We start from the raw sequence: 6,433 nt of genomic DNA, 5'->3' as shown, positions 1-6,433 counted from the left end.
TGGGAGATATTACAATTGATAACAGAGTAATATAAAACATCATTCAAGGCTACTATAAACACCTTTAAATGCACAAACTAGAAAACCCAGAGAAGGTGAATAAATTCCTGGAAATATACTACTCTCTCAGATTAAGCAAAGAAGAAATAGAAACTCTGAACAGACCAGTAACACAAGCAGCAAGATTAAAACAGTAATAAACAAAATGCCAACAAAAAAATCCAGGACCAGATGAATTCACAGTGAAATTGTATCAGACATGCAAATGGAAATTGGTACCAATTCTACTGAAACTATTCCAAAAAATAAGAAGAGAATCCTTTCTAAATCATTTTATGAAGCTAGTATCACCCTAATAACAAAACCAGGAAGGAGCATCACACCAACAACATAAAACTACAGACCAATATCCCTGATAAACATAAATGCAGAAATCCTTAAAACTTATATATTGCTTGTGGCAATGTAAACTGGTACAACCGCTATAGAAAATAGTATGGAGACTCCTTAAGGAACTAAAAGTAGAACTATCATTTGATCCAGCAACCTTCCTACTGGATATCTGTCCAGAGGAAAACAAGTCATATGAAAAAGATACTAGCACATACATGTTTATAGTGGCACAATGCACAATTGCAAAAATATGGAACCAGCCTAAATGTCCATCAACCAATGAGTGGATAATGAAACTTTTGTGTGTCTGTGTGTGTACACACACACAAACACACACACACACACCATGGAACACTACTTAGCCATAAAAATGGTATAAAATAATGGCATTTGCAGCAATCTGGATAAAGTTGGAGATCATTATTCTAAGTGAAGTAACACAGGAATGGAAAACCAAACATTGTATGTTCTCACAAGTGGAGATAAGCTATAAGGATGCAAAGGCATAAGAATGATACAATAGACATTGGAAACTCAAGGGAAAGGGTGGGAAGAGGGTGCGGGATAAAAGACTACACATTGGGTACAGTGTACACCACTTAGGTAATATGTGCAGCAAAATCTCAGAAATCACCACTAAAGAACTTATCTATGCAACCAAACACTTCCTGTTCCCAAAAATCTATTGAGATACTAAATAATAATAATAATAATAATAATAATAATAATAAAGAATAAAAGAAAGAATTTCTTTAATAAGACTTTGATATCGTTTGGCTGTGTCCCCTCCCAAAATCTTGATTTGTAAACTCCGTAATTTCTATGATCTTCATAGGTCAAGGGTGGAAACAGGTGGAGGTAATTTGATCACAGAGAGTGTGTTGCTCAACCTGTTATTGTGATAATGAGTGAGTCTCAAAAGGTCTGATGGTTTTATAAGTGTCTGGCATTTCTCCCACTTGCAGTCAATTCTTGCCACCCTGGGAAGAAGGTGCCTGCTTCACCTTTGCCTTGCATCATGAATGTTAGTTCCCTGAGTCTTCCCCACCCCTGTGGAACTGTGAGTCAATTAAACCTTTTTTCTTTATAAATTACCCAGTCTTGAGTATTTCTTCATAGCAGTGTGAGAATGGACTAATACAGTACATTGGTACTGTAGAGTGAGGTGTTGCTATAATGATACCGGAAAATGTGGCAGTGACATTGGAAGCAGGTAACAGGCAGATGTTGAAATAGTTTGGAGGGCTCAGGAGAAGACAGGAAGATGTGGGAAAGTTTGGAACTTCTTAGATACTTGTTGAATGGCTTCGACCAAAATGCTGATAGTCATATGGACAATAAAGTCCAGACTGGGGTGGTCTCAGATGGAGATGAGGAACTTGAAACTGAAATAAAGGTGACTCTTGCTATGCTTTAGCACGGAGACTGGTAGCATTTTACCCCTGCTCTAAAGATCTGTGCAACTTTGAACTTGAGAGAGATGATTTAAGGTATCTGGTGGAAGAAATTTCTAAGCAGCAAAGCATTAAATACATGACTTGGCTGCTCTTAAAAGCATTCAGTTTTATATATTCACAAAGATGGTTTGGAATTGGAACTTGGGTTAAAAGACAAGCAGAGAATAAAAGTTTAGACAATTTGCAGCCTGAGGATGTGATAGAAAGAAAAGCCCATTTTCTGAGGAGAAATTCCAGCTGGCCGCAAAAATTTTTGTAAGTAACAAGGAACCAAATGTTAGTCAGCAAGACAATGGAGAAAATGTCTCTAGGGCATGTCAAAGGTATTTGCAGCAGCTCCTTTCCTCACAAGCCCAGAGGCCTAGAAGAAAAAAACTGTTACATGGGCTGGGGGCGTTGCTGCTTTGTGCAGTCTTGGGACTTGGTGCCCTGTGTCTTAGCTACTTCAGCTGCAGCTATGGCTAAAAGGGACCAAATATAGCTTAGACCATTACTTCAGAGGATACAAGCCCCAAGCCTTGTCAGCTTCCATGTGGTGTTGAGACTGTGGGTGCATAGAAGTCAAGAATTGAGAGTTAGGAGCTTCCAAGAAGATATCAGAGGACATATGGAAACACCTGTATTTCTAGGCAGACATTTGCTGCAAAAGCAGAGTTCTCATGGGGAACCTCTGCTAGGGTAGTGCAGAAGGAAAATGTGGGGTTAGAACCCCCGCACAGAATCCCCACTGGGGCACTTCCCAGTGGAGCTGTGAGAAGAGGGCCACCATCCTCCAGACCCCAGAATGGTAGATCCACTGACAGCTTTCACTGTGTGCCTGGAAAAGGTGCAGACGCTCAATGCCAGCTGATGAAAGCAGCAGAAAGGGGACATGCACACTGCAAAGCCACAGGAACAGAACTGCCCAAGGCTGCGGGAGCTCACTTCTTGCATCAGTGTGACCTGGATGTGAGACACAGAGTCAAAAGAGATCATTTTGGAACTTAAAGTTTTAATGATTTTCCTATTCAGTATTGGACTTGCATGGGGCCTGCAACCTTTTTGTTTTGTCCAATGTCTCTTATGTAGAATGGGTGTATTTACCTAGTGCTTGTATCCCCATTGTATCTAGGAAGTACCTAACTTGATTTGATTTTACAGGTTCATAGGCAGAAGGGACTTGCCTGTTCCAGATGAGACTTTGGACTTCAACTTTTGGGTTAATGCTAGAATGAGTTAAGAATTTGGGGGCCTGCTGGAAAGGCATGAGTGTGTTTTGAAGTGCAAGGAGATGGGATTTGGTCAGGGTCAGGGACAGTAGGATAGGTTTGGCTATGTCCTCACCCATGATCTCATCTTGAATGATATTTCTCATAATTACCATAGTCCCCACATGTCAAGGGCAGGACCCGGTGGAGGTAACTGAGTCATAGAGGTGGTTTCCCTTGAACTCACTTCATCCTGCCTCTCTGTGAAGAAGGTGCCTGCTTCTCCTTTGCTTTCTGCCATGATTCTAAGTTTCCCATGTCCTACGCAGCCACACAGAACCGTGAATCAATTAAAACTCTTTCCTTCATAAATTACCCAGACTCAGATATTTCTTCACAGCAGTGTGAGGATGAACTAATACAGACTTTATGATTGTATAATTAGAAGGCCGCATTGTCTCAGCCCAAAATCACCTTAAGCTGATAAGCAACTTCAGCAAAGTCTCAGGGTGCACAATCAATATGCAGAAATCACAAGCATTCCTATACACCAAAAACAGACAGAGAGCGAATTCCCATTCATAATTGCTACAAAGAGAATATAATACCTAGGAATCCAACTAACAAAGGACGTTGAAGGACCTTTTCAAGTACAACTACAAACCACTGCTCAAGCAAATAAGAAAGGACACAAACAAAGGGAAAAACATTCCATGCTCATGATTAGGAAGAATCAATATGAAAATGGCCATACTGCCCAAAGTAATTTATAGATTCAATCCTATCCCAATCAAGCTACCATTGACCAATTTCACAGAACTGGAAAAAGCACGTTAAACTTCATATGGAACCAAAAGAGCCCCACAGCAAAGAAAACCTCAAGCAAAAAGAACAAAGCTGGAGGCATCACGTTACCTGACTTCAAATTATACTACAAGGCTACAGTAATCAAAATAGCATGGTACTGGTACCAAAACAGAGATATAGACCAATGGAACAGAACAGAGGCCTTGGAAGTAATGCCACACATCTACAAGCATCTGATCTTTGGCAACCCTGAAAAAAACCAGTAATGGGAAAAGGATTCCCTGTTTAATAAACAGTATTGGGAAAACTGGCTAGCCATGTGCAGAAAGCTGAAACTGGACCCCTTCCTTACACCTTACACTAAAATTAGCTCCAGACAGATTAAAGATTTAAACATAAGACCAAACACCATAAAAACTTTAGAAGAAAACCTAGGCGATACCATTCAGGACATAGGCATAGACAAGGACTTCATGACTAAAACACCAAAAGCAATGGTAACAAAAGCCAAAATAGACAAATGGAATCTAATCAAACTTAAGAGCTTCTGCACTGCAAAACAAACAATCATTAAAGTGAACTGGCAACCAACAGAATGGGAAAAATTTTTTGCAAATACCCATCTGACAAAGGGATAATATCCAGAATCTACAAAGAACTAAAACAGATTTACAAGAAAAAAAAAAAAAAACCATTCAAAAGTGGATGAAGGATATGAACAGGCACTTTTCAAAAGAAGACATTTATGAGGCCAACAAACTTATGAAAAAATGCTCATCATCACTGGTGATTAGAGAAATGCAAATCAAAACCACATTGAGATACCATGTGGTTAGAATGGCAGTTAGAATGGCAATCATTAAAAATCTGGAGACAACAGGTGCTGGAAAGGATGTGGAGAAATAGGAACACTTTAACACTGTTGGTGGGAGTCTAAGTTAGTTCAGCTATTGTGGAAGACAGTGTGGTGATTCCTCAAGGACCTAGAAATAGAAATACCATTTAACCCAGCAACCCCATTACTGCGTATATACTCCAAGGATTATCAATCATTCTATTATAAAGACACATGCACACGTATGTTCATTGTAGCACTGTTTACAATAGCAAAGACCAGGAACCAACCCAAATGCCCATTAATGACTGACTATAAAGGAAATGTGGCACATATACACCATGGAATACTATGCAGACATAAAAATGGATGATTTCATGTCCTTTGTAGGGACATGGATGAATCTAGAAACCATCATTCTCAGCAAACTGACTTAAGAACAGAAAACCAAACACCACATGTTTCGCTCATAGGAGGGTGTTGAACAAAGAGAACACATGGGCATAGGGAGGGGAAAGTCACATATTGGAGTCTGTTGGGGGGTGGGGGGCTCGGGGAGGGACAGAGGGGGGTGGGGAGTTTGGGGAGGAATAACACTAGGAGAAATGCCTGATATAGGTGACCGGGGGATGGAGGCAGCAAACCACCATGGCATGTGTGTATCTATGCAACAATCCTGCAACACCTGCACATGTACCCCAGAACTTAAAGTCCCGTTTAACAAAAAGCAGAAACCATAGAATGAAAATTAATGAGTTTGCATCAATATCAAATATTTCTGAATAACAGGAAATATCAATAGAGTTAACAGATGAGTAACCTTCTGGACAAAGATACTTATGGCATCTAAAAGGGACAAGCGGTCAATAAACAGAATTTCTTCAAAAGTAATTCTTTTTTTAAAAAAAAGCTTTGGAATGAACAAGTGTGTAAATTCACATTTTTTCTTTGAGTAAGGAAAAAGAAAATGAGAGAAGATTTGGCGTATGGAAAAAAATGTTCATTATAGTCCTATTAATTATACATTGTGTACAAAATTATTATTCAAGGATATAACTTATTACCAAATTTTAACAGAAAAAAAATAAATCAGAGATTTCCATATGCCTAACAAAATATGGTGCCACTTTCTATAGTGATCTAATAAAATTTGTGTATAAGTTTTTTGTGGATATAACGTATATCTGTTCATCATCCTTGTCCTTTTTCTGCCTAACATACTGCATTGAATCAGGCAGTTATAACAATAGAACAAATATTTTCTTAATAAATAATAGACCTCAATTATAAAGTCCAGAAAATATACACTCCTTCAAGAAATGTTAATTAAACTATATGTTCCAAACATTGTGCTATGTACTAGATGTAGATTGAACAAAAATAAGTATAATGCTCTTTTCAGGAAACATATAGTTTAATAATGGGAACAGAAAATGCACAGTCATGATAAGTGATATGTGGCATAGAGGAAAAATATAATTATATGATCATTAATAACACTGAGATAATATTGTCATTGGAAAGGGTTTTTTTTCTCTCAGGAGCTGTTATTTTTTTAAAGAAAGGAGTCAGTTGTAGGCCAGGTGCAGTGGCTCATGTCTGCAATCCCAGCATTTTGGGAGGCCAAGGCAGGAGGCAAGTGATTGAGGCCATCCTGGCCATCATGGAGAAACCTTGTCTCTACTAAACATGCAAAAATTAGCTGGGTTTGGTGGTGCATGCCTGTAGTCCCAGCTACTCAGTAGGCTGAGGCA

At 38.9% G+C, this 6,433-nt stretch overlaps 1 pseudogene; it reads right to left on the bottom strand.

The window, feature by feature from the left end:
- LOC108317793 overlaps window positions 1-6,433 on the bottom strand; it is a 35,427-nt pseudogene that overhangs the window by 22,584 nt on the left and 6,410 nt on the right.

Source organism: Cebus imitator, unplaced genomic scaffold (genome assembly GCF_001604975.1).
Source record: "Cebus imitator isolate Cc_AM_T3 unplaced genomic scaffold, Cebus_imitator-1.0 Scaffold208, whole genome shotgun sequence".
NCBI classification, from domain to species: Eukaryota; Metazoa; Chordata; class Mammalia; order Primates; family Cebidae; genus Cebus; species Cebus imitator.
This window is presented reverse-complemented; position numbering and strand designations above follow the sequence as displayed.